Genomic DNA, 27,733 nt, shown 5'->3' with positions numbered 1-27,733 from the left:
GGCTCATTCATGGTGAAAACAACAAGTTAAATGTAGGGCCATGAATAATATTTAGAACTTCACTCTCTCTGGAGAAATACAAATACATTAAAAACAAAAAAGTAGAATAGTCTATTAAGAAAGCAAATGCTATTTGCTCTGTTCTAACTGACTGCTTCCCCCATAATCTTGGAGAAAGTAATCAGGTCATCTCCTAGAGGAAGTTTAATTTGAGTAACATATTTCAAGTTACATTTCTGATAAGAGGTCATGCATATATAAATTCAAATCTATCATAATATGGTATGTGATGCACACACTGTTACAAAGACTCGTAGTCACAAGATAAAAAAAAAAAACAATGCAAAATGCAACCATATTCAGTGAACAACATTTGTACTGGAATTAAATGACTAGTTTTTGACTTATTAGCACCATGTCCACCGCCACAGGAGAACAAAGAAAAGAAGCTTATAGAAGAGTTGACACCAAAAACATCAAAACCTGACAAAATGGGAGCAGAAAAAAGAACATTCCTCAGTTGAGCTTGGGTAAGAGAACCATGATTGATGTCCCTGCATTCAACTCTCTCATTATGAGAACACCTCCCTGCAGCAGCCTCTGACAATGTTAGGTGACTGTGTGAATAATAAATCTGGTCGACATTATAGGCAGTTGTTTTAGTTTACAGCTTTAACAGAATTGCAGTAACAAGAATAACAATCTGTTGCATACCTATCTATCATCTATCTATCTATCTATCTATCTATCTATCTATCTATCTATCTATCTATCTATCTATCTATCTATTTATATATTGTAACTGCAGGCTTCAATTGCTGACAACAAATTTGTTGTCCACATTTGATCTATGAACTATGGAGGTAGGAAGGAAACATTCAGCTTTGTTTTCATGTGGACAGTGAATAACTTTAACAAATGCACCTTTTTCAGAAGCAGTTATTTTCTGTTCTCCCAGATTTATATGTCTTGAAGACACTGACCCTAAATGCAGCTTGAGCTGCTTCTATGTTTCCTATATGCCACTGAAAATTGTTGCTGCTCCTTGGAATAATGCTATGTGTTTATCTGTATCCAGTTGAAACTGGAGCTCATATGAAAATTTCCATATACCTCAGTATCTTTATCAGTACTTTTACCTTCTGTTTTTTAGTTATGCTTATTCCTCATAAAACATTACCTGAACATCTATCTTCTCTTTAAATGAAGTTGGGATATCCATCTCATTAAACCTAGATGTCTAAAATCTAGGACATTTGCCAAGTAGGCAAGCATTTTAGCTGGTAGAAGAAACCTGAACTGCTACATAAGGTGAGAGCTGTACGTCTTCTCTCTATAGCCTAAAGACCACTGGGCTTATATGAAGCTCTCTAAAGCTGGGAAGTCAGAAAAGTATGTTAAAGTTTATTTGAAATGTGGAACTTTTAAAATATCTTGAAATACAATTAGAACATTAACTGATTTCTGCTACGCATTTCATTTTTTCCCCATTTTTACCTGTGAAACCACAACTTACCTGGGACTGTTTCCACTAAAAGGTACAGCTTCATTGTCCATTACCAGACAATGTGGGTTTATGGGAAAATAGGCACAGAGACTGAAATATTAGAATTTTAGTATAATTAAATTGAAAACTTATTTTGTCTTTCTAAAGAATTTTCACTACCTCCTTGTAGTTTGGTCTTTTCTGAATACTGCGGTGGAATTTCATCCTATTTTTGTAATCTCTATTACTATTGTGATGGCTTTATTTTATCATGATGCTGTAGTCAAATGATAAAGAAGATCATAATTGATTGACTGATACATCAGATAAGAAAAACATGTGACAGGTCCTAGAAAGTACAAATATGAAAACAACCCTAGGAGCTATGAGTTGTTTTGTGTAGGAAGTCACAGAGGGAGACTGCAGTGGTCCTAGCTGTGACTTGTTCTTTTCATAGAGAAATGTCAAAACAAACCTTGGGAACACAGAATAATATTGTTCTGACATAATACTGTGCAAAAAGCTGACCCTTTTCAATCTGTGGATCTGTTGTTAAATTCAGAATTGATTTCAATAGTAAGATTAGCTAGACAGTGGTGACCTAAGTTATTTCTTGCCCATCATGAAAGTTCTAAGTATCTTGTCAGGGATACGTTGAGCACAAACAGTTATGAAATGATCTTCTTCTGTTATGGAAATACTGAGCGCAGTAAACCTGTTCAAGTGAATCTAGACCTCAAGTTTTAACTTAATGGCTCTTAATTTGTTTGAATTACTATCAAGCAAGACATAATGTTCAAGAAATTAAAGACTTTTAATAACATAATCTGTAAATGGAATTGAGGAAATTATCACAGTGTAGTTTCGTTATTTATATGTATACATTTATGTTTAAACAGTTGGTACCCACTAGAACTCTCCCATAAATTTTAAAAGTAGAGTGAAGTTTTATAACCAAGTTATAAATCAGTGAAGAAACAAGGCAGTATTACCATGGCTGCAGTATTTACAGCAATGTGAATGGCATTGCAACCATTGCACATCTCAGTGCTTTTTTAAGAGTGAAAAGCAAGGTCCATTTTATGTGTGATTTTCAGTTTTGTTAGCAAGAAAGCGGGAAAAAAAAACAAACAAAAAAACAAAAAACATTTTCAAAGCAATTTTGAATATTTCCCCTTGCATTATACATATACACTAGATTAGTCCTGTTATTTAATTAAAAATGGAACAAAATATGTCCAATCTGATACTGATTCTTGTTCAGGAAGTCTCTGAAAGCCAGAGGAAGATAGGCAGCTCCTTGGACTCAGTAGCACTATATGTGCACTAATTATTGCATACACCCATGTCTTCCTGTACAGGGGTTGTATTTATTATGTATCTAGTGAGGAAACACGAATGCCGTCTAGATGCAAAGTAGACTCCTCATGCGCCAGAATGATAGACAGAATTCAGTAACATTTCATAGTTTATTAATAGAAACCCTAATCTGCAGGCCAGAGGGCCTGATCCCTCAGGCATAAAGAGAAGATGCTAGAATCACACAGCCAGTCTTCATCTCAGCAGGAGGCAGAGCAGGCACTATCGTTTTATCCAGAAGCATGAGTGGAGAATAGCAATAGGTGGCTATCAGCATTCTCTGGGAAGTGGCAGGCACAGATCCTAATCTCTCCTACAAGTAAGTGAACTGGAACACATCTGCTTGAGAACCACCTTGCCCTAGCATAGGCTGGGTAGAAGAGATTACTACTCTTTCTTCCTCTCTTTATGTCAGGCACTTATAAACAACACATTTTGATGATGTATATTTCTAGGTGTTGGCTAGATAAAGAATGTAAAATCTACCATCCTGTTAGGGACAGGCACTTGTTTCACTCCTGAGTCCCTTATGCTATGGGGACAAAACTTTACCTTTTCATTGGAGGAATGAGTTTGATTTTGTTTATCCATAATTATCCATAATTAGATGTTTAAACATGTAACGACGAGGCAAAATCTTAAACACTGTGACTGAAATTTCAGACCCCATCAAAAGTTTGTCACACAGTTCTCAAAGATAGAGAACAAGGCACAATGGATGGGCATTAAGTGGAAACAATACAGGTGATTTCATGCCTAGGCCAATTATCATAAGGAACTGTGAAGAACGCAGTTAAAAATCACGTTTTCTAACTTGAGATCTTTACTCTCAGCCTGCAGGCTGACTCTTGTTTGTGATGGCTTTTTGAGCAGTGGATGGTTTCCTTCTGAGAAGTGAAATGTTGCCAGCTTCACCCTCTTAAGTGTTTAGCAAATGATGGCTTTAAGAAGCTATCAGACATAGGCTTGAAGCAAACAAGTGCTTTTGACAGGTTTAACGGTACTCATTTGCATTTTAAATCTCAGACACCACCACCAACCTATAAGAAACCTGAATTCATTGGTAGTATTATAAATATAATCGCTGCTTTTTCTTCTTATGTTAATGGCCTCTATTTCTCATATCTCGGTGCTTCAGAGGGAAACCTAACATTTCAGTCATCTGACAGTGTGCTGTAAGACACAGCTTGCCTGTCTTGCATGTTTCATCCTCCCTCTGTAGCGTAATTTACAGCATGAAATTCTACACTTTATATGCAAAGGATAAATTAGATTTTACCTTGAGTAGGTTTGTTAAAGTGGATTTTTTTTTTCTGTGATTCAGCTATGCCATTTGTTCAAGTATTTTTAGGAGGGACTCAAGGATGTTAACCTCTCATTGTAGAACTAAGCATCTGTTAATGTTAACTGTTCAAAATTCTAATGGGAAACTGACCTTGCAGTGTCTTTAAGAATTTGTGTAGTGTTATGATGGAAGCAGAAATTTGTACGCACTCCTTTTGGGTTTCCTTAGATAACAGCAAGCAGTGTCTGTCATTGTGTACACATTGCCCACTGCAGTTACTGTGAGATTTTTTCTATGCATATTAGTAGCTTAGTACTTAGGGTCCTTGAAAATACTGTGTAGTGGATAAATTATCTGAGTAACTCTCATAAATAAGCTGCATTCAGCCTAGGATAAATTTGAATAATTTTGCAGAATGCTTGCCTTTGAAGGCTCAGTTTTGCCCGTCCTCCCTATTCTGTCCAGGTCTCAGATCTTCCTTTGTGCTTCAGTTTTTCAATGAGATATGCATGGACTGAGCCATGTGCTTGTGAATAACTCTTAAAAGGATGAGTTTTGATTGTTGTGGATTTCATGCAGATGTTTCTTTAGGAGAATAGTGTATCATTTGGATCACTGGACCGTTCTACAGTTGTTACTCCTGATATCCACCAAAATGATACTGTCTTTTCCAAATTCAGAAAACATAACATTCTGTTGCTCTAATAAAAATAATGATATATGCTATATTGAATTTCATTGGCATAATTCAAGCACTCAGCTGCATAATGTGGCTATTTAATTAATATAATATATTATTTTCTGCATTCTGCTGTACGATTAACTGTCCCTGCTGAGACGTGTAGCATAGGTACAATTGAAATGGATGAGCCTAATGAACAAGGATATTTGCATTTCATTATTATGTTGTGTAATTTAACTCATAAAATTTTATGGAATTAATTTAGCACTATTTTCTGCAGATGATCATAACAACAACATTTTGTATTCATTATGAGAAAAAGTTTATTCAAAACACAGGCAAAATCATTCATGTCTTTTTCTAATACAAAAAAGGCCTCAGATTTCCTGTGAAACTCAGCTCTTTATGCCTAACTTATTTCAGGGTACTTTTGCTGATACGAAAGTAAAAAAGCCCTAACCTACTGCAGCTGAAGTGGAAGGCAAGATTCTTGTCAATGTTATTCTCTCATCTCTCTAATCTCTAATGACTTGCTAGAAGGAGGTAAGGGGAATTAAATTCTCAAAGCAACTATTAGGTTGATGAAAAAGCTCCCTGGAAGATTAATTATTTCTTGCATAGAAAATGATCTAGACATGTTTTGTATATAAATGCAGAGTTAGCGGAATTTTCAGTTCTTTTGCTTGCAATTATGTATGTGATGTGCTGAGCTATAGGACATAAATTCTGAATTTAGAAACAGTCCTTTCTGAAATGAGGTCAGAAATGAGGAAGAAGTTCAGGGGCAAACCAGCTTAGTGTCCAGACCAGATTACACGTGGTTAAGGTCTGCAGACTTAGCAGATCAAGAAAAATCATTAAATTACCAAAACCATTCCTCAAATTTTCTCCAGTATGTGTATGAAATTTACTTTTGTCTTTTGGTAAAAAGATTGCACTTGCTTTGACATGAGTTTTGCATTCAATAAACCTTTCCCCAGGGCCAGCTTTATGTCAGGAAGTCTGGGTGGGGACAAAGAAAGCAGCATAAATAGAGCATCACTGCTAGTGGGGAGAAGAGAACTGACTGCTAATTTCTCCTGTCTGCGTATTTTTTAGTGGGAGAAAGGAAAAACCTGGCAGTTCCTACTACCTGCAAGGGCATCTCTCCAGATTCCTTCACGGTGCATTTCTGGGGCACTATGATACCCTTAGGATCTGTCGGCACTGTAGAGCTAAAGTGAATAAAATCTTTACTCTTTAGCAGGTCTGTTCATGTTGCACTTAACTCATCTTTCCCCAAAGCCAAAATGCCTAATTGGAGCAAAGCAATCCTATGCTGTGGGAGATGGTGTATAGATAATTCCCCAGCTACCATTACTAGCACTTGTATCTTAATACCATTTTCTCTTCTAACTCAATTTAGACTAACTTGTGTGGAGTGGATGTGAACATACATAATTCAGACCAATTCAGTAGTGACAATTTATTACAAGATAGTGGTAGAAAAGGTCCCATATAATGTAAAATCTCTTTATATGAAGAAGGCGAAGTCTTGCTTTGTTTAAGGGCAAAAGAAAAATTATCGTAATTTTTTTTTTGAGTCCCATGAACTAATTCTTAGATCAAACTCCGCACCCTTTGAGAGAAGAAGGACACACATATATTTCAGTAAGCTTCTAAGTGGAATAGTAACTTTTATTCCTTGTTATGCTTTCCAGTTATTGTTCTTAATTAAGAACGACTTTAACACTTCAAGAAGATATCAGAGCAAAGTAATTTCTCAAAATAATTGAAAACGTTTTAAGATTTTTCATATTGAAGCAAAAATAAGATTTTTTTCACTTTATCCTTTTATAACTGGGAGGGAGATATACACATACAGGAAAATGTAACCTTTTCCTTTTTCCTGATGACTCTTACATGTAACTTCCAAAGGTGATTAAGAGGAAACGTTCTGAAGTTAAAGTGGTTTCACATTTTCCATTTTTTGTTCCAAATATTTGAACTTTGAATTTATTCTGTCTTGAACATGATGCCTTAGCTTGTATGGATGACTGAAAGCAATAGCAGAGCTGTCCATTTTGTAGATGTGCTAAGGCTTGTAAAATTTTCAAGCTGCATTCAGCTGTCAGGAAGAAGTAACAACACTGTCATGAGATCTCATTTTAACAGGAATTTTGATTGACAGAGATGTGTGTTGTGCTTAACTCATGTCATATCTGTGTACAACAAGCCTTTTGACTGACTTTATTATGTTGGTTGGATTGCACTGTATCTCAGAGGCATGCATAAAAGACAGCAAAGACTTAGGGGTCTTATGGGGGATATGGAATCTTTCATTTCAAAGGAGTAACCACTTTAAAAAAACTACATGGAAAGCAGAAGCGATTCCCAAAAGCACTGAATGTAAAGTAACTTTGCACTCATTTTGTAGGTCTACACACAGTGTCATGGTTTTAAAGTGTTTTCTATACTAGCAATCTTAGATACTTCACTGTCTTTAAAACCTAAAATTACCCTTCCTAAACAAAAACTAAGAAGCAAGTACATAGCAAGTATTACCCCTTCTGAGCTATATAACATGGTCAGTACCATTCACTTGCATGCTAGTTAATAGAATCTGCACAAGCATCAGCAGATTTGTGTCCTAGTGGAATTCCTTTCCTCAAATACCAGAAAAAAGATTACTCATTTCTTCCACAATCTCCTGGCCATTATGCATAAAACTTGCTCTGGCTTCCCCTCCCACGGGAAGCTGGTCATAATTGTCTCCTGCATTGCTGGGCTTTACATTCCACCCATTGTCCTTTTATAATGTGCTCATTTCCTCTGTGCAGAAGGTCCCCAGTAACAAGATGTAGCTTGTTCACAAGAAAAGAGGGTGCTTGGTTCTAACCACTGCTTCAGAATTACCACCTCACATAATAAAGCAGCTCTCATCTTAAAGTATTTCTATAGTCAGTACTATAGGGTTTTGGGGATCTACGTCTCAGAAGAAAGATTTCTGCTAGCTGTACTGGTAGGTGTAATGAGGAGATAGAAATCAGCACCGGTCTAACTCCTTAGAGGAGTCGTATTCAGAACATTCTAATGTCCCCCCAAATTTCTCTGAACTAAGACTGAAATCACTACACTGCCCTTGTTTCTGTGTTCTTTTATTTTTTTTTTAGTTCAGCTTGGTGTACGCACCTGATGTGCACATGTTTTACTTAACTGGAAATGCCATCGACATGTTAACTTCAAAAGAGCACTTCATATTTCTGCTTTCTAGTTAACGATGGCATTTGAATGATGTATTATAAGATAATTAATTTGTGATCTAAATAATTGACATAGACTAGATAGAGCAGTCCATATGTTGGAGATCTTACTTTGAGAGAGTGTGGTATCATATCCATTGACTCCCAGTACTGATGAGAATATTTGGTTTGAAGTACAAGGTGTGGTGAAGAGTTTTACAGAAAGTTGTCGGTTTTTTTAGTGGGATACAATTTTTCCATATGCTTGAGACTGGCAGAGAAGTAGGGCAGTCTTTTTTTTTTTTTTTTCTTCTGTAATTCAAGAGCTATTCAAGAGCAGCTTGATTTTCTAACTTTAGTCTAATTGTCTCAAGTGTTGCTATTCTCTATTCTCTCCCTGTTTCCTTTTGTGCTGGGTCAGTGATTGTACTGCTAAGTGCTATGCAGATAAACTGTGAAGAATTTTCCCTACTTTTCGTCATAATTCTGCAAAAGTGGGAACAACACATCCTAGTCATGTAATTGGAGAGCAAAGGAGTAAAGAGCTTTTCAAAAAGCAGGAGATGCAATCCAACTTTCTTGTAAACTCATTGTAAAATCTTTTGCTTTGGAATTAAATTTATTCCTCACTCGTACGCATTGCAGAGTGGCTTTCATATTTGATATGACGTGCTAAATGTAATTATATACTTATTCCTATTTGTCTATATATATGTCTGACCTTTTGAAAAACGAGTACAGAGGGAATTGTATAAGAAATCGAGGATCCATTAGCTGCCACCACTAAATATAAAATACTTTCTGAAAACATGCAAAAGGTTGGTTATATATGTTTAGGTTTTACAAGGTTGTGATGCCTCCTTGCTAGAACAGAACTGGAGTTTAAAAGGTGCTTCAGAGATGCTCCTTTTTCTACAGTAAAATTTGTTAAGAGCAAAGTATGCCAGGATAGTTTACCTTAGTAATAGGGAAACCTAGAGATATTTTACAAAATGTTGGCATTTTGTAGACACCATCAGAGTGGATCTGGGAGATTAGTAAAAGAAAAGAGAAATGAGGTAGTGGCTTTTCATATTGTATCACTGTCATGGAAATCCATGCAGCAAATATCTTCATTATTAGAAGCCCCACAACTGGAACTAAACGAAGCAAGGAAAAAAACATAAATTTACATAGCAAAAGCAAAGCAAATGGAGAAAAACATGGAATACTCTTCACTATACTTTATAAGCATTCTAAAAAAAGATGCAAATACGTTGTATCCAGGGTAACACAGATGAGAAAGCCAACAGACTGAGAAAAGCCCATGGAGACAGAATTGCTGACAAGCAGGATTTAGCAACAAGAACTCCAAGAGGACAAAACCACAAATGCTTTTATGTATTGTGTCTTAGTCATCAACCTTCATGCTTTTTTACTTTAATTCTGGCTTTTATAGTGTTGATACATTATTGGTTTTTATTCTATTTCTTTTTTGTTCAATTACAATATCAGTGTGCATCAACAAAGAAAATAATGACTTGCTATTAATTGAAACAGAAAGACTTTCCTATGAAACAGAAAGGAGAAAAGTGATCTACAGATCCTCATGTGTACATTCTAGGACATTCAGTATAAACTAAACTGCAATAATCAGAACAACAGCTGACAATCAGGCAAGAGAAGGGCAGGAAAGAATCTACATACACACACAAAAAAAGAACTCACTTGTAAGAAAGGGAATATACTTTTATTGACTGAAATTCCAATATCAGTTTTTATCTCCATATCTGTCTTAGTTTCAGTTGTTTTTTTCAGAATGTGTAGTATGATGTTATGTTTTGGTTCTTGCAGAAAAACACTGTTGGTAATACACCAGTGTTTACAGTTGCTGCTAAGCAGTATTGCATAGAGCCAAAGCAATTCACAACAAAGGACCCAAGGAGCTGGGAGGGAATAGGCTGATTTAATCTGGCCAAAGGAATATTCCATACCATATGACATGAAAAGCATGAGAGAGACTCAACAGCTAAGTTCTTCAAATACATTTTTAGGTGTCTGGGAGGATACTGATGCTAAACAGATGGAGTGTTTACTCACAGCCCCAGTTTTGAAGTGTAATCTCTAGAAAGGGCTGAATTGCTGATATTTTCCCCTTTGCTGTTTGCTTCCTCTGTTTGTTAGCAGTTTGTTTTCTCAGTGCTCAGGGCGTTCTGACTTTAGTTTGTCTTGATGATGCACCAGTTCACCTGCTTGAACACTGAGTTATGCAATTTTGCTTCTCACTGAGGGTCTGGGCACAGGAAGCCTGAGTACTGCAGCCCTGGTGGAATTCCCTGGGTGGTTTGTGTGTCTGGCAGGAGAGCTTAAAGATATTCAAGGTCAGTAAGAAGTGATCCTTTGCTAACACATCCTTCCTGAGCCCAGAGGTGGAGTCATATGTGGAAGTGTGGACATCTGTCCTAATAGCAAGGGGCCTGAATCTTTTATGAGGCTTGACTTGAGCAGTATTATGCAAGAAGTTCTAGTGGACACAAACCCTATCAACTCTTAAAGTAACACCCAGGCAAATTATTTTTCTACCATTTTCAATACCATGGTGGTATTCAATCGATAACACCCTAGAAGTATGTTCAACCTGCTTGACTATACAATGCAGTATTCACTGTAACTTTTCATAAGAAAATGATTGTTTGCTGAACTGATCTATAGTATTTTTCTTGCTAAGTGTGATTTTCATTTTGCAGTGTCCTCAGATCCTTAACTGGACTACAAATATATTATGTGCAGAGACAGTTTAAAAGAATTTATTTAAAAGATAAGCTTTTAATTAGGCATTGGGGGGGAAAAATATTACAGGTGAAAATTTCCACTCCTGGATAAAAGACTGTTGGCTTCTTAGCAATGAGAATATTAAACACTCCTTTGAGATTTTGCTTCTAATAACTAGGCCTGAGAAGTAAAATCACATTAAGAAAAGCTAGAACAGTTGGGTATTAAATACTGCTCTGTGTGTGGATCTGAATCTTCTTCCACAAAAGCTTGACTTCCAAGGGAAATTAAGTAAAGAAGATGGTATCATCTCTGTCCCAGTATCTGTCAATTTGTCATTCTCTATCTCCTTCAATAATGTTTGAATCTGTCAGCCACTTTCTCCAAACTTAACAGAGATGTAGAGGTCTCAGCAATTCCTCCTAGCTTCAGGAAAACAGGTAGCTGAGAAGAGTCAAATTGGCATCCCACTGGTGGACACCTTGCATAGTGAGCTTAACTATGTTGTTAGGCAATAAAGAATTCTATTTATCCTATGACAAATAATTAAAAATATGCCTATCATTAGCCTTGAACTGTTTAATTCTAGCATGATAGAACCATATAGAAAACTTCCATTGAGCTACTGCTATTGTCTGAACAAACTACCTTAAACTGGCTGCTGTATATATGCTTTGTGCTGCAGTGTTCGTGTTGTCTTCAAACTCCTAAGAATGAGCTCAAGAAATAAATGCTAGGAACCTAATTTTCGAAGATGTACAAAATAGGATCTATTGCAGTATCCACATATTTAGAATCACAGTTAAATTGTCCACCTCTGTTTTACTTCTGTAATGCCACATCTTTGTCAACCAACAATAAAATTAAAACAAGGTTGAATTTTGTGGACTGTTAAAGCAAAAGTGATTAATTGCTCACTTGTTTGTGTGGTGGCTGGTTTGTCTATGCAGTTATGGCATTCCTGTGGGAAAATATTAGTGAGAAATGTTCCTGTTATTATTTGAGAGCTAGTCAAAGCTCTCCATGTTCCTGACTTACTCAGTGAACAATGGACTGATAGAAGTATGTAGATAGGGACTCTAAATAATGTGTCTCGGTAAAAATGTAGAGGAAGCAGAGCAAGACAAAAATAGCCTGTAATTCTAGAGGGATACCGGATGCAATTATGTAGAGTGTATTAAATCACTGTATTATAACTTTGTTCTTCAAGGAAAAGAACTGTTAAAGGAAAGCACATAGGGAAGGCTCCTCAAGCTTGAAAAGACATTGCAGGGTTTCTTGAGTCTTTCAGCTATTTTCAGTGGTGATCACTTTTCATTTTTCTTACTGTTGAAGATTATAACAGAGTATCACACTGCTGCCTGAAAGGAGTTATAGTTCATATAATGGTTTTGCTCCAGAGTTCGTATTTCAGTTGTCTTGTGCTGATTATAAAAAACCCACAAGTGAAGTTTTCACTGACTTTTTAAGAAATTGAGGTATTATCTGTTCAGTTAAGCCTTTATGGAAATGTGCTTTTTGCAGAGGTTGTGAGTGTCTGTATCTACTAGCAGCTTCAAGAAATTCTGTCAAGCTCAGCAAGAATGAGAAGTCTTTTTGTGTACCTCTTGTTGTGGTCTCCTCAGAGATATATAATGGAATCCAGCTCCAACTGTACCATTTTAAGAGGACTATTTCCATTTCAGCTGTCTCTCATATCAAAAGTGATGCCTTACTTAGCAAGATAAGGGAAGGGCGTTGTGCTTTGACACAATACCAAGCAATCTGCCTTAAAGATGATTTAATAGGAAATTCAGTGGTCTAGTCCAAAACACCTAATCTGCTCTGTGCTTGGGATAATTAATCAGCATCTAAAGTTCACTGTTTTCACATCTCTCATGTTTTTTGGCATGAGCTTTATCTCCAGGAAATAACAATAGAGACTATTCTCCTGTTTCCTCCAGCCTCAAGCTTCAAAGATTTGGACTCAGGAAAACAAGATGTGAAGATAACTCACAAGTCCCAAGGTATGAAATGAATTAGGAAAATGATGACTCCATTTTTCTGTTCCAAACTGGGTCTCACCTGGGTATGCTGAGAAAGCTGAGGTTAGTAAACCAAGAGCTGAGTAGCCAAGAAAGACAAATGAGTGCAATAACTTTGGTCTGCCTTTATTGTCATTCCTCTTCTGACTGTATTTTCCAGACTTCTCATACATCAGCTTCCCAGGCTGCTCTCCTGAGTGTGAGAGGTCCTTGTAAAGCACAGGCATTATCTGTAAATTTTCTATTACAGTCTTCATACAACAGTTTACACAGATGAGCTGCCAGTGTGCTGAACATTTTTATCAAATGTGGGTGGTTTTTTTTTTCATTCTTTTCTTGCCCTTTGGTCTACTTGAATATATAACTGCTTTCGCCCATTTTAGACTGCAAGATTTTGGGATCAAAGGCCACTTTTTTCATTCCATGTTTCTTCTTGAACCTACATACAAATGAATGAAGATTCATTCAAGTGCGCTACTTTAGGCTGTAAATCTTTTTGAATTTGAACAGCACATTTAATTATAGTGTCATACTATTGTAACAAGTGTTTCTAGGTACATGCCATGTTTCCATGTCAAGCACTATCTATGTTTAGAAAGGAGAGAAATGGTACTGAAAAAGACAGAAAGATACATTCTATAATAAATACTGCACTGTTCCCATTAACTGTACTGCAATATCATTTGCAAGCACATGCTGTCATCCAGGCTCCTTTTGGCAAGGTATTCAGTCCATAAGAGAAGCAGGAGACCAATGGGACAGTGTCTAAAAGCAGTGTACTTTTGTTTAGTGTTCAGAGCAAAAGTTTCCCATTCTGTCAACGTTTTTGGGGAACAAGGAAAAGGAAAATCTACACTGTAATGTTGCTGCTTTATGTAAAGGCTTTATAGCTTGCATAATTTCAGAGGAAAAAAACAACACATGAAAATACTGTTTGGACAGGTAAAAACCACCTATACTTGTTTTCTTTCTGAATTGGATTGAAAATCAAATTCATGAAACTCTACGGAAGTCTCCCATCTTTGGCATCAGCAAACCTGATGTCTCATCCAGAACCATTAACAATGGTGATCCATGACAGAGTGCAAAACAACTGGGCAGACTTTTCTGTACCTAATTCCCTGCCAGCTCCTGTGGCTGTCTTTCTATATGAGTAATTTCCAGAGTACATTTCTGGAAATTAGGCTTATAAAAATTATGTGTTTAATTTACTGTGCTCTTAAGAGTGTTTTTAGCTTTATATTATTGTTATACCATTGTTTCTAGCTGCAACCACCTTAAATTTATTGCATTTTCCTGATTTACTGAAGCCTAAGCCTGGAGAAGGAGTGTTCTTCTCCACCCCTTTCCATCTACTTATTTCCTCATATACTGGAACTGTGCAGTGAAGGTGACATTTGCCATACGCAGGAGGAACTTGTTATGCTGCAAATGTGAAGCATTGATCCAGACCCCTTTCTACTGCAGGTCATTGCTATTCCTTTGCTAGCTTTCCCTCAATGGCAACACAAATTTTTCTTCCAAAGCAATTACTTTCTGGGATTTGTTCACTGTCACTGCTGCAAATTGCTAGGTTGTTCAGGAGAGTCCAGGCTGCTCTAGCAGTCAGGATAGCCATGGCTATGAGAAAATGGCAAGCGCTAATAAACCTGTCTGTAGATCTTTACTTCAGAACTGCAGCCAGCAAGTGTGTTTCAGAAGTAGTTCAGAAATAAAATTGCAAGGCAGATATTCATTATCACAGACTCACAGAATCACTGAATTGCTGAGATTAGAAGGGTCCTCCAGAGTTCATTCAGGCCAACTCCATTGCTCAAAGTAGTATCAGCTGGAGCAGATGGCTCATGGAATTGCACAGTCAGGCTTTCAGTGTCTCCCAAGAAAAGAGACTCCATAATGTTTTTGAGTAACCTGTTCCAGATGGAATCCTGAAGAGTAAAATACTCTTTTTCTTATGTTTCAGTGGAATTTCCCGTATTTCTGTTTATACCGATTGCCTCTTGCCGGTTCAGTGAGAGCCACTGAGAAGAGTATGGGTCTATCTTCTTTACCCCTCCTTAAATTATTTATACACATTGATAAAATCCTGTCTATGCTTTCTGTTATTCAGTCTGAACAGTTTCAGCTCTGTCAGCATTTTCTCACACAACACATAATCCAGTCCCTTCATCATCCTAGTATCCCTTTGCTGGACTTCAGCTTTTCCACGTCTCTCATGTACTGGGAGTCCAAAAGTCCATGTATGATCTCATCAGTTCAGATTAGAGGAAAAGGTTCATCTCCCTTTACATGTTTGCTGGAAGTTTCTTCAAATAAAAACTGTTAAAATAAGACCAAGAAGAATAAGCAATATCTAATTTTCTTATTTTCTGTAAATACTTACACTGCTTTTTGTGCCTTCAAGAAAAAAATCCCATTTGGAAAGCCTTTGAAACTCAGAAATCTAGTGAAGAACAATCTGGGATATTATAGTAGGACTTATAATTGTAGCGTCTGAAACTATAGACCTTTTATAATGAAATCAAAACACAGTGACATGAATTGTTAATACTTTGTTCTGTGTGCTGCATGAGAAGATGGAAGCTAATTTTCAGACACAACTAATCATGGAGGGGTGCTGTGATCAAAATAAGTATTTTTTTTTGTGCTGGAACCAAATGATTTTTATGTTAAATTCTGCCATGAACTTTCAAAAAAATCAGTGAACATTTATTTTTTCGTGATTGGAAAACACCTGTTAGATGGCTCACTTCAGTAGTTTTAGAATGTATCAAACCCACTTAGTGAAGTGCTCATTATTGTAATCAGGGAGCACTAGAATGTCACTAATACCAGATTTCTGTTAATAGTTCTGTCTTTCTCTTGTAAGTCACTGTTCTACAGATACAATTAATTCAGCTGTACTGACCTTACTAAGTAGCATCCAGCCTCTACTTTTGAAATTCAGCCTTAGAGTTAATATACGTTAATATACATTTGTCAGGCAGTGGTCTTTCATGTCCGAAGTGCTAGAACTTTTACTCGTCTAAAGTAATCTTCTGAGCAAAAAAAAAAAAAAAGAAGCAAGCAAACAATGCATGTGAATGGAATTAGGTTTATTGTATATGCTCAGATCCGGTAGCTTTTCTTTAAAAGGACCAATACAGCTTCCTATACATACCACAGAAAATTGTTACATAAATATATTTTCCCATTCTAGTGGCATAGGCAAATGTCCCAAACCAGTTGGGCTGTATGCAGTATGTTGAAGTAAACTGTTATACTATGGGAAAATACTTTGCAGACTTGCACTCATAGAACAGTCGTGCTGTGTGTTCCTTTCAGACTTTTTTGATATTTCCTCTGCTTTTCTGCAAGCTGTGCACTATCTTCTGGTTTTGATTTTCAGATATCTCATGTCTTTTGTTGTCATGTCAGTAACAAAAATGGTCTCAGCAACCAGCCAGCTCCCCATGTCAACATTTAAGGATAACACTTTCCAGGAGTAAAGTTTCTCTCATAACATTCACAACACTTTATTTTGCTTTTACTTTGGGATGACCGTACTTTATTGCTCTCCTTTCATTGTCAGTGGGTGGTAATGGTCTAAGACAAAGTCCCAACAGAAAAATAAGCTTTTATACAGAGAGGATAGCTATAGAATTGAATAATAGAATGGCTTAGGTTGCAGGGGACCTTAAAGATCATCTTGTTCCAACTCCACTGCCAAGGGCAGGGTTGCCAGCTACTAGAACAGGCTGCCCAGGGACTCATCTGACATGGCCTTTAACACCTCCAGGTGTGGGGCATCCACAACCTCTCTGGGCAGCTTATTCTACCACACTCTGAATAGAAAAAATTCTTCCTAACATCTAAACTAGATTTCCCCCCTTTTAGTTAAAAGCTGTCATCCCTTCTCCTGTCACTATCAGACCATGTTAAAAACGTTGTTTTTCCTCCTGCTTGTAAGCTCCCTTAAAGTACTGGAAGACCACAATGAGATATCCCCCACCCCTCTTTTGATGCAGCCTAGGATACTATTGGCCCTCCAGGCTGCAAGAGCACTGTTCAGTCATGTCCAGATTTTGTCCATCAGCACATCATAGCACTTTTCTGCAGAGCTGAATGAATCCAATGAATTCTTTTCCGAGTTTCCAAAATTGCCTTGATCCAAGTGCAATACTTTGCATTTGGCTTTGTTAAACTTCATTAGATTTTCATCTGCCCACTTTTTGAATGTGTTCAGCTCCCTCTGGATGGTATCCCTCCCTTCTATTGTGTCAGCTGCACCACTCAGCTTAGCATCATCAGCAAACTTGCTGAGGATACACTCAGTTTCAGTGTCTGTGCTGATAAAGATGCTGAAGAGAACTGATCCCATAATGGGCTCCTGCTTGTAATCTGTCTCCACTGGGACATAGAGCTGTTGACAACAACTTTCTGGCACACTACCATCCAACCAGCTATTTATCCAACAAACGATGCAGCCTTCAAATCTGTATCTTTCCAATTTAGAGATAAGGATGTGGTGTGGAACCATGTCAAAGACCTTGCACAAGTCCAGGTAGATGATACCAGTTGCCCTTCCTTTGTCCACCATGCTGTCACTACATGTGTGCTGTCACTACATATGACTGAATTCTTATATGACAATAGGAATCAAAGCTCATAGCGTTTTTGGCATTTAAAGTAAACATTTATTTTCAGCGTGCTAAAAATAACATTACCTTGTTAAATATGAATGATTGTATCTAATGAAAACAACCCAATTTTTCTCACCTGAAAATAGATCACCTTTCAAACTGATCCATTTTCTTCTGAAATTTTTGGAACTAAATCCTTTTCTAATAGAGCAGATAAACAAATTTCAGTCTGTACTCACCCAAGTCTTGTTTGTTTCCACTTGTGAACTGACTGTGGAACATGAGTGGTTATTCAAATGCACAACCTCTTTTTCTCTTTGCCTCTTTATTTTCTCTCTTGTCAGATGATAAGAGATGTCTGTTTAAAACAAACTAAAGAATGTGTAAAGTTGAATAGAACTGAGTGAATAACTCAGTTTTTTTCTCACACAGATGAGTAAGCATTCCTGGGCAGCCTAAACATTGTTCTGTATGAGCAATTTGGAACCTATTAAATTAGAAAAAATGTGTTTGCAGTAATTAATCACATTAAGTAACATAACTTACATATTTGGTCTATTTGGCCGTATGTTTCTGCAACAAATAGCAATACCTAAGAAAGAATCATACAGAAGTTCTACTTTTAATTTTGTTATAGTAACTGACAACAGTTTCACACACTAATAAGATGGCATCTGATCAAGCTAGCTAAGTTTAAGTAGTCACAGACAGCTTAATTATGTGTACTTGCATTAATCATTTGTTTCACTGCTTTAAACACATCTTAATTGTCAAATTAAATGGCCAGCTCAGACAACCTCTCTTTTCCCCATTTCTTTTAGAGATATCCCCATTCATTGGGGCATCATTAAATGCAATGCATAGAGTGACATGGAATCGAGAGCGTGTCTCACAACTGGCGAGTTTTTCCAGAGGAATGAAATTGTCACTTGCTTACAGAGTTAAATTTCTTCTTTCTTGTTTCACTTCGGTACCAGGAATCCTATGCTACTTTATATGTAGTAGCCTCACTTCAGATGGCAGGGTGGAGAGTGCTTCATTTCAGCCTATTTTATGGAGAGAGGATGTACAATTTCCTGGGAGGCTGAAGATGTACTTTCAAATCTTTTCAAGCTGAAGAAGAAATTGAGCTGAAGTCTCCCACTCCTTGATGAAGTGCTATAATCGTTTAAATGCTATACAAGAAAAGGGCTCCTTAGTTTATTTTCTCTTCTCAAAGAGAGTTCTTTGTACTGAACACAATTCTGACACTTATGAGATATTGCTGGCAAATTTAGAGCACACCTTCTTAATCCTGACTTTCACCAGACACCATTTGGCCTTAGCAGTCATGCAGCCAAGCAGGCCAAAGTTCCTCTGTGAATGTAGTAAAGTTTAGGTGTCTAATCTAAGTGATTTACTGAAAGAAACAAAGCAGGACTACTTTTGTCAATGAATTTGACATCCTAGTTTTCACGATGAGTGAGACAATCATAGGAGAAACTGAGAGGGTCTTTGAGTCTTTGAGGATGCAATGTAACAACTAACAGTGTCAGCACAGAGGATAGTCATGAAGTGTGTCTGAGAAGAGAAAGGAAACTGGAAGAGGAAAATTCATCTTTTGTCTTTTTTCATCATCTTGAGTAAGAATGCAGCCTTAAAGATCAGGATCAAATAGGACTAAAACAAAAAAACAAAAAACCCCTAATCCAAAAATTCACCTGCAGTTATATACTGTCACCTGTGCACCTCAGAAAGGAGTATACAGAGAATCTAATTTTAGAAAAGGAAATTATGTTGGATAATTACCTGACTCCTCTAAGGAACCTTTGCTCTTAGCTCAGGCTCAGTATAAATGCCCTATTTGGCCTATAGAGAATGTCGGGTTATTTGGGTTAGCTTGGCCTTTGGTAACAAAGAACCTTGTTAATTTAAAGCATTTTGTGTTTGCTAAGGGCATACAGATGAATAGTTAGCCCAGGCAGACTGACTTAGAGTAACTTTGTGGTAGTTTGTATGGCTAATCCTTTTGGTTCAGACTTTACTGTCTCTTTCACAACATAACTTTATTTTTAGAAGCATTCAAGAGAGATTTGTAATATAATTCTTTAGATTTTCAGTGTCTCTATTTATTCTTTTGATGCCAATTTACATAAATATCTACATAATCTGCTTATATGGATGTGCTTTTTATGAATGGCAGAATAGAAACAGCTTTATATTTTATTATTTTTATTTTTATTTTTTTTGTCTATACACAGATTAGATCATTTAGTTGGTAAGAGAAGCAAAATATTTTCAACATTAGAGTTGATGTTCAATAGAAAATTACACATTTCACTTAGATCTTACATATCCAGTGTATGTTAAAAGTCCCTCTGAAAACTGTTGCTTTATTTCCTAAATCTGCTTACTGAAAGACAGTGACACAGTTTCTACAGCTACCAAAGGAAAGGCTGTTTTATCAGGTGTCACAACACGGGCTGCAAAATGGCAGACATGATATAATAAACATGTACCTTGCATGTGATTATGTATTTTTTATCACATTAAGACAATGTTATTTGCTCAAGCTGAACATTTGAGATGCTGAAGAATAAATAATTACTGCTGTGAATATCCATGATTCACTGGCACCTTAAATGTAGGGGCAAATAATATGCTAAAATGCTAAATTACCTTTAATTATTGCTTAAATTACCTTTAAGCAATGGAATGCAGGTTCTTGTTTATTGCTGGTGAAAATGCACAGTTAATGGTGGTGACTATGATGAAAAATAATGTTTTGCAGCTGAGAATATCTATCAAATATTGTTACTGTGCTTTTTGTAGCTGTTGTAGTTTCCATGGATATAATTAGGAGGCATAACTTTTTGAGAAACCTATGTAAAAGCAAACATATTGAATTTAGAAGAATTCTTTATAGTCAGAGCAATTTGGGATAAATTTGAGAGCAAAATAACTTTGCTGGTGGGACATCAATCCGACACCTTTTTCTAATCAAGAAGACCCCCTAACTCTCTCCCCTTACAACTGAGCATGCCTCTCTGTCACCTCATGTTTTCTGCTCTCTGGGTGATGAGCTCATCCCTGGTTCAGCAGCTAGCAACAGCAAGAAATTAGCAGCTGGCCACTCCTCACTGCTTCCCAGCTCTGCGGGGAGCAAGATGAGCTGTTGCTGCACTGCTTGCTTTCTTCTGGCTGCTCCCTCATACTGTGTCCTGGCAGCAAGCCAGCAGATGTATAACCTGTATGGGGAAGAAATTATGGCAACATTAGGGTTGATAAGGCTGATAGCAAGTCAGGCTGTCCTTAGCAGCCTACTCCTCTGCAATCACTGCCTATATTCCTCATTCCCTCACCCCCTGTATGAAGGTTTGATGGACTGTATCCAGAGAGCAGCCGGATCCAGGCAGGCAGGAGGCATCTTTCCATGGCCTTCCTCAGGAGGTGGCACAGAGACTGCCAGCAACGGTTCCGTTTCTTCACAAAGAAAGGAATAGCTCTTGTTGAATTTAGTAGCTCTAGATCTGGACTCTGATTCATAGCACTGTATTTAGTGTCTGCTGCAGGCATAGCAGAAGGCTGGGGGAGGTGGAGGAGGCAGTAGCTGCATCAGTTATTCCAAGTTAATCTACCTGTAACAAGGAGCCAGCACTGCAAACAGCAGCTAATAAAGCAGTATTCACACGGCCGGCCTAGCCTAAATCCAATATATATTGCTTTGCCTTTTAAGAGAAATTGACAATTGCTAAATACAAGGTAGTGAATGTCCCATTATCTAGAAACTAACTTCCAGAAATGTATTTTCTGATCCAATTTCAGACCTATCTCAGAATCAGCCTCTGCAACAACTAATTCGGACTTCTGCCAGAGTTACACAGTTCAGACAGGGATGAAGCGTCTTTCTTTCTCACAGCTTGAATGTGTTTTCATATTTCTCCATCAGAGCTGTACTCATCTCCACATAAATGACTATCTCTTCCATGACAGCAATAAGCAGATTTTCTTTGTTCAGGTCATGCAAGAAGTTTTGGGTAGAAACTCTGGCTCAGATGTATCCTTTGTAACTATCACATCTAAAGGGTAATGACTTAGACCAATGAATTTAAAGCAGTATGGAATTTTTTTTAATTTTTTTATTTTTTTTTTTTAATTTACAAAATACAGGCTTTAAAAATTTTTTAATTTTTTTTAATTATTATTTTTTATTGTTTAGATTGTACTTACTCCAATAGTACCTAGTGATATGTTTTCAATGTTGGCATCTGTCTGTACCCAGGAAGAACAAGCAGGCACATAAAAAGACATCAGGTTCTGCCAAAATTACTTCTTTAAGCTGCACCATATGGTCAAAGATAAAATCTAATATTGGAAATACTGGTTGTTTCATTGCTGGCTTGAATGCACCAGGGAAAATATTTACTGCGAAGAACTCATAATTTGACTTAATCTCTTCTAGTTTTATTACAAGGAATGTCAGTGCTACCTTTTCTTATCACTCACCTGCTCAGTACTCCTTGGCAGATGTAATACTACTGTTCTCTTGCAGTTAAATTTAACGATTACACTGTTCCCCATCCAACACAGCCCTCAAGCAATTAATGCTATCTGAAGTAAAAATAACTTGTCAGATAACTACACTAGCCTTGCAGTTGAACATTTAAGTAGTTTCTCCAGTAAAAATGATTTGATAAGGATTTCTGGAGATCTGCTGGACTACTCAGGGATTTTATATTCCCCAACACTTTTTATTAAATAAATTTATTTGAGAGCTTAGTCAAGTCTGTTTCAAAAACAAAAGAAACTGTATGTTAACTGCTGCATTTGTTCTCAAAATTAAATTAATTCAAGATATTAACAATAGCCATTTTTATCTTATACATATGTAATATATGGCATACATATGGATGACATTTCACAGAAGTCAGCTATTTAAATACATCTTAGTTACTTAACTGTTCTTATACGGCTGAGACACTGTGGAAAATTTAACCTGAATTTCAGCTGCAAAACAAAGTTAATCTGTTGTGATCCCCATGAATCAGCATTTTGGTTTGTAGAGTCATTGCACAGGCTTGTGAAGAAATGAAGTAGAAACGTTCCACCGCATACACAGATAACACACAAAACAAACTTAAGATTGGTTTTCAGATAATTGTGCCACCCTTAATTTGTGCATGTTATGTAAGACTTAAAGTCTTGCATGTGCATTCTCCTCCAAACTGGGATTTGGCATTATATTGCCAATATCTAACATTATTTATTAGCAAAGTCATTCCGTCATTCCAGTTGCCAAGATAGAATGTTGTTCTTAAAAAAGACTGCATATGTACACTTCAAAAGAGTACTTTTAAAGGAAGAGAAAACAAAAAAGGAAACAATTTGTAAATATTTGGATCTGATTAGGTATGTTTGTTTAATATATGTGTTTCTTTTTCTTTTTCTTTTCTTTTCTTTTTCTTTTTTCTTTCTTTCTTTCTTTCTTTCTTTCTTTCTTTCTTTCTTTCTTTCTTTCTTTCTTTCTTTCTTTCTTTCTTTCTTTCTTTCTTTCTTTCTTTCTTTCTTTCTTTCTTTCTTTCTTTCTTTCTTTCTTTCTTTCTTTCTTTCTTTCTTTCTTTCTTTCTTTCTTTCTTTCTTTTAACTTCTAGTTCATTCTGAATTAAATATGAGATGTAAAATGGTTATAACCAGCTCATGTCCATGGAGAAGCATTCTTTGATAGGCTGTTTGCCACTGATAAAAAAACAAAACAAAACAAAACAAAACAAAACAAAACAAAACAAAACAAAACAAAACAGGTAGCTATCTGGGGAGGTAATCTGCTTCTCAGTCAGTGTCAAAGTAAGCACAATATCAGTCTTGTTCATGTGACCTTTTCAGAGTTTGGGATACCAGTGTTTCCCAGCATTTCCACTGGACAGTGGGTAAAGGAAGAGGGTAAGGCTTTGAGCTACTTTTTAGAAGCAATGCTGATATATCTGTCAGAGCATCTCTGTGCTGAAGATAACAAGCAGGACATGTGAAAACTGAATGTTTCTGAGATGACAGTATATGAAGTAAAAATAACTTGGAGAATGCTTATGTAAAATACCAGAGTTCCTAATGTCCTTTGATGGCTCTGTGTAGACAGAAAAGCTGGCAGCACATTATCAGATACAATTATGTAATGATTTGGATTAGTACTGGTGGGGGCAGGGGAAAGAAGCTATTTGTCTACTTGCACACATGCACAGGCACACACATTGCTGCATATTTATTCCACTAAACCCCGAAATATTTAGTGATCATTTACAAAAATGTATTCCAAAAAAAAAAAAAACCAAAAAAAAAAAAAACCCCAAAAAAACAAAAAACCCCCACAAAACCCAAAAACCACCACCAACAAAAAAACCCTACTACAACTCCTCACTCAAATAAGTTTTGGTTTGGCTGTATTGCAGCATTGGTTTCAGTCAGCTCCCAGTCCTTTACTCCATCTTTGTCAGGCTTCAAGAAATTATATTTTGCAACATTTAGTAAAGCTCACCTTGTTTTTATTTATTTGCTTGTTTGTTTGTTTTTGAAGCAGATTATGAGCAATTTTTTTTTTTATAATATTTTTTATAATCCTAATTTGTAATTAATGGCCACCTAACTTCTATTTACCCAGAGAAATACCAGATCCTACCTATTTTGAGGTGTTTCAGTCTTGGCCACATTATCTAACTCTAGGAACAGCGCCTGTCCTCAGCTCTTTGAGAAGCCAGGAGGTCAGATAACCTGAGGATGTATCCTGAGGCTGGCTAAAAGTTTGCCCCATTTGTTGGTGGCACAGGTTAATGCCATCAGTTACCCTCTGCTCTTCCCTTGGTTACTGCTGCACATGAGGCTCGCATCTTGTCTCTGCATCTCTCACCCTCATCCTTGTTTACATCTTCTCTTCCTTCATCTTGGCTTCTGATCCTGGTTAATGCTCTTCTTCTCCTTCCATTTACTGAATCTTAATTTTTGGCGTGTACCATCTCTCTCTTCACAACTGATTCCTGGCAGAGCACTAATTGCTGATTATTAGGTTGTTTGACTTTGCTCAGCCCTTGCAACCATCCGGCTTTATTGCCTTTATTCAGGCTCTGGCAGTGCTGTTGTTAAGAACCTGAACCCTGGTTCTCTCCTTAATATCCTGCCAAAGTCAGAATATGGATTCTGTATCAGCCTATTGCTGTGCTCCTCCAGCAGACCTCAGATCCCTTCTCAGTGGGCACCCTGCCCCATTTCCTTCTCATTACAGCCTGACTCTATCCTGTAGGTCTAGATAGTGATACACTTCTGGGGATCTCCAAAAGGTTCAATTTATTCCTTGATAGGAAATTATTCTTTTTTTTTAATTTTTATTATTATTATTATTTTTATTTTTCACAAATTTAAGGAATAATGATTTTTTTTTTTTTCTGCAGATTTTCTTTCAGACTTCTTAAGATAACTTCCAGACATGAGTCATTCACTGATGGGTATTTAACAGGTGATTGCGGCAGTGAATAATTGATAACTGTGTAGAACTACAGAAAGTTGTAACCCAAATGGTTGTGTCATTGAATAGAGACAGCTGATAACCAGCTCAGCCATCCTGGCTTTTACTGCCTACTGCAGCATGAAGATTTCAGGATTAAAAGTCTCTTGTTAAAGTTTAAAGAGAATCTTCTTTACTGAGTATATCCTGGTATCTGATATAAGTGACCATAATGTATTCATCATTTGGAAGTTCAGCTCGAATGTCGTATTAAAATAGAAAAAAGAAACAACTGATTAAATTTATAGCATAACCATCTTTTTATAAGCAATAAAAAACTACTAGAGAAATAGATACAAGATTAAGGAAAAACTGTAGCTTTTAAACAAAAAAGGAACATTTTTTCATTTCATTGGGCTATGGTGATGGGAATATGATAATCCTTTTCTATTCCCCATATGGATCTTTATAAATGAATTATTTAGTCTAGGTATAAATATTCTCCTCAACATAGTGCATTGTGGCAAATAAGGATCTGAATTTGTGGAGTTATTTGGTGAGTCTGTTTTGTAGGTTAGCTACCTAGAGAAATATCCTATAGAAGGGTTCTCCTGAGATATCTTCTACTTAACTATATTTTCTTGACATTTATTCGTCAAAGACTTTCTTCTTGGAACAGAAATGCTACTCCAGTTTTTTTGTTGTTTTTGTTGTTGTTTTAACTTAAATACAATTTGTCTCAGAAATGAATGCTGTAAATTAGATCATAAAGAAGAAAGCTGCAGGTGTAGTTACCGGCTTGCACAATATAAAACCCCTTTCTGAGTCCTAAAATGACAAAACTTGTAGTTTGCAACCTGCAGAGCTGTAGAATGAGTGAACAGAGTAAAGTAGGTGATGCTGATTGGGATTTGGTAATGTACCATATAATGTCTGGGAATATGAACTGATGTCTATCATTTATTCACATGCTACAAGACAGGCACATGCATTACATACACTTTAACTGGACTATTATGTCTTTGCAGTCAGAGAGTTATTTTGAAGAAATGGAAAAGCTTTGATGCTTCATTGAAAATAGAACTGTTTTGAAATGACCTTCCCTGAGGATCTAGCAAATAAAATTAACATCAAACATACATCAGCGGCAAGCATTTATATGCTTCATAATGTATGCAGATATAAGCATATAGATCCATGGGATTTTTAAAATTTGAATTTAAAATGCAAACATGCAATTCAAGGATGTGGAGAAGAGCATTTGATAAACACGGTCCTTGTGGGGATTTTACTGCACATTTAGCTGTGATCTTTTGTAGCTGTTAGTTTATTCGCCTCGTGTTGCATTCAGAGTGCACATTTGTCCAGACTGACAGATTTCCGAATGCACAAAGAAAGACAGACACCCTACGGTCTGATAGCTAATGGAGTAACTTGCATTAACCACTACACCTCAGGAAAGTTTCCACTTAAAATGTCTTTTAAGCATGTCTTTTCATGGTAAGGTTTCATGTTATTGAATTTTGAGGCTACCCTTTTACAGGCCTTAAAACTAGGTTTTTGCACTGCCATACTACTCACCCATCACAGTCAGGCAAATACATATATAAAAAAGTATTTATAGTAGCTTTAATACCAGATATAAGGCTGATGTTGAACCACATGCATTAGTTAAACCACCATAAAGTTTCTTGCAAAGAAGATATTTGTTCAGAAAGGTTTGAGTGGACTTTGAATGCTAAACTATGTTTATCATATATGGATACTTTGTGTAACGCAGATGCAACATTTTCATGCAGTTTGGTTTTGATTTTTGAGTCAGTGAACCACAAACTTTTTTCTTGGCCCCAGGTTAGGGCTGGAGGCTGCTCTGGGTAATATTTGTTTCCTTTAGTGTCAGTAGGAGGATTTCAACTGGATAAACTGTCAGAAGTTAATCTGTTCTGGGAAACCCCTTGAGGTAGCCACTAGGACTGTTCCAAAAGATAACTGGCCACCTTCTACATCCCAGGGTGGAGATCATGTGTATGAAGAAAATAGATCTGACTTTTACCACAGAGCATTTCTAATGTAAATCTCAGTCAAAGACAGAATTAACTGCATGCAATAAGAGATAAGAGATCAAAATCCAACCCAGTATTATGAGAATGTAGGAGGAGGACCAGAATTACTCTGTTATGCATCTGTTCAGTTCTTACCTTTCTCACAAAATCACTCCCTCAGGGTCATGCAGTGGTTATATCTTTCTGTGTTTTTACTTGCTACAGAGCAGAGAGTATGCCAACCAAGTTCTCACTTAGAGAAGTGTGTTATTTACAGGCGCTGTTCTCTTGCCCAGCTTTTCTCATAATTCTCTGCAGATTTCCCTTTGACTGTGACAAGCTGCACTCTAAAGATAGACATGGGGAGAGTGAGCGGGTGACTTTGTGGTACTGAGCTGTCTGCTGGGTTAAAACCACAGCAAACACCATTAATATAACTGGAAAACAACAAATTACAATACATACTGCTTTTCTTTAGAAGGTTTTGTTTTAATTTGAATTATAAATGCAAGAACTTTAGGATAATGATTTCACTTGGGTTCATAGAATGTGAGATATTCAGTTCCTGTAGCAGTCACTCTATAGGTTTTACCTGCCTGAATTTAAGGAGAATTTCCTATTTTGAAATCCTTTGCATTAAGTATGGAAGTTCTTAAAAAAAATAGCAGGTTTTAGAGACAGAAATAGCTCTATGCTGAGTGCAGTGATATATAAAAAGTCATAGAATGCAATTTGCTGCTAGCACTACTTCTGTGAAATTATCCAGAGGAAACTATAGGAGAAATGCAGTGTA

General features: G+C 36.7%; 1 long non-coding RNA gene across 1 annotated transcript in view; it reads left to right on the top strand.

Moving 5' to 3' along the window:
- LOC146760760 (uncharacterized) overlaps nucleotides 1-27,733 on the top strand; it is a 119,623-nt gene that overhangs the window by 49,302 nt on the left and 42,588 nt on the right. Inside the window, exon 2 of the long non-coding RNA XR_014946689.1 lies at nucleotides 12,728-12,790. This is a non-coding gene — a long non-coding RNA (uncharacterized LOC146760760). The remainder of the gene's footprint in view (nucleotides 1-12,727; nucleotides 12,791-27,733) is intronic.

This window comes from Coturnix japonica, chromosome 5 (assembly GCF_054131305.1).
Source record: "Coturnix japonica strain WE chromosome 5, WE-NBRP24, whole genome shotgun sequence".
Classification (NCBI taxonomy): Eukaryota; Metazoa; Chordata; class Aves; order Galliformes; family Phasianidae; genus Coturnix; species Coturnix japonica.
Note: the sequence above shows the minus strand (reverse complement) of the source record. Positions and strands in the feature narration are given on the sequence as shown.